The sequence below is a fragment of the Arachis hypogaea genome, chromosome 16 (genome assembly GCF_003086295.3).
Source record: "Arachis hypogaea cultivar Tifrunner chromosome 16, arahy.Tifrunner.gnm2.J5K5, whole genome shotgun sequence".
NCBI lineage: Eukaryota > Viridiplantae > Streptophyta > Magnoliopsida > Fabales > Fabaceae > Arachis > Arachis hypogaea.
In genome coordinates this window covers 76,886,562-76,888,898 of record NC_092051.1, presented here as the reverse complement: position 1 = coordinate 76,888,898, position 2,337 = coordinate 76,886,562, and positions in this window count along the sequence as shown.

Genomic DNA, 2,337 nt, shown 5'->3' with positions numbered 1-2,337 from the left:
AGATTAAATCGCGTATCTCCATCACTTGTCGTGATTTATCATTCAATGAATGACTGAAAAAAAGATCCGCGGGTTAGGTCAAATTTGAAAGTTTGTTATTTTTATTTTTTACATTTTACAAAAGCAAGCTAAACAACATTCCAATCTTTTTCTTTATCGCCACCACCCAAGAGATTCTTCCCATATTCCAGGAATAGTTTTTCAGTAAATAGCCGAATCATGGATAGGGAACTAACTATGCCAGTGCATTTTGTTATCATTTCCAATTGGATGATCCATTAATCCAACTGACAGAAAATTATAAATGGATTAATTTTTTTGATTTTTACTGGAGATTCGGAATAGATGGACTCTCTATAGGACCCATTTTATTGACGGGATTTATTACCACTATAGCTACTTTAGCGGCTCAACCGGTTACTCGAGAATCCCGATTATTCCATTTCCTGATGCTAGCAATGTACAGCGGTCAAATAGGACCTTTTTCTTGTCAAGACATTTTACTTTTTTTCATCATGTGGGAATTGGAATTAATTCCAGTTTATATACTTTTATCCATGTGGGGGGGAAAGAAACGTTTGTATTCAGCTACAAAGTTTATTTTATACACTGCGGGAAGCTCTATTTTTTTATTAATGGGAATTCTAGGTATCGGTTTATATAGTTCTAATGAACCGACATTAAATTTTGAAACATTAACTAATCAATCGTATCCTGGGGTGCTCGAAATAATATTTTATATGGGATTTCTTTTTACTTTTGCTGTAAAATTGCCGATTATACCCTTACATACATGGTTACCGGACACCCACGGAGAGGCACATTACAGCACTTGTATGCTTTTAGCCGGAATCTTATTAAAAATGGGCGCATATGGATTGGTTCGAATTAATATGGAATTATTACCTCACGCTCATTCCATATTTTCCCCCTGGTTAATGTTATTAGGTTCAATTCAAATAATCTATGCAGCTTCAACATCTCTTGGTCAACGTAATTTAAAGAAAAGAATAGCTTATTCCTCGGTATCTCATATGGGTTTCATAATTATTGGAATTGGTTCTATAAGTGATACGGGGCTCAACGGGGCCATTTTACAAATTATCTCTCATGGATTTATTGGTGCTGCGCTTTTTTTCTTGGCGGGAACTGGTTATGATAGACTACGTCTTCTTTATCTTGACCAAATGGGTGGAATGGCTATCCCAATGCCCAAAATATTCACAGTTTTCAGTATCTTATCAATGGCTTCTCTTGCATTGCCAGGCATGAGCGGTTTTGTTGCAGAATTGATGATTTTTTTTGGAATACTAACCAGTCAAAAATATCTTTTAATGACAAAAATACTAATAATTTTTTTAAACACAATTGGAATTATATTAACTCCTATTTATTCATTATCCATGTTACGGCAGATGTTCTATGGATACAAGCTTTTTAATACACCAAACTCGTATTTTTATATAATGATTTTTCAACCTTCCATATTTCTATATAGAAATAGAAAGAGATAGACTAGAAACGACATCTCTTATCTCACTGACACCAAAGAGGGGGATCTAAAATGAGTGGAATTTTGATATGGGTGGAATATAATGAAATAGAGCCACTTTGAGGTTCCCTTTGAAATGAGGCATGGAACGGAGCCATTGCGAAGAAGTTCCACGAGTTACGAAGGAAACTTCGAGCTCATATTGGTCAGAATTTCTTTGAATATGTCCTCGAATTCATTCGAGATGTAAGTAAAACTCAGATTGGGGAAGAATATGGTCCGTGGGTTCCCTTTGTTGGAACTATGTTCTTATTTATTTTTGTTTCAAATTGGTCGGGGGCTCTTTTGCCTTGGAAAATAATACAGTTACCTCATGGGGAGTTAGCTGCACCCACAAATGATATAAATACTACTGTTGCATTAGCTTTACTTACATCAGTAGCATATTTCTATGCGGGTCTTTCGAAAAAGGGATTAGCTTATTGGGCTTTATATATTAACGAGCGGGAATCGTCGAGGTATTAGTGCAAACAGGTATAGTCCGTGTAATCGCAGAAATTCGAAAACTGAAAGAATTTACAATAATAACAATAGATATACGAAAAAAAAAAAGAACCCTTTTTTTGTAATTCCTATGATGCAATTGGAGCTTATCGACAAAAAAAAATAAATTTCGATAGTCCTTTGTGGTTCCGCTGGCGGCTAGATCAGCGCGTTATTTCCTCAAGAGAAGCTCCTATCGAAGTTCATTATGAACCGTTGGGTATCTATCATGAGATTTATGGTCATTATATAGTAGTAAGAAGTATAAAAAAACAAATTCGTTGTATATACATTCGAACTAC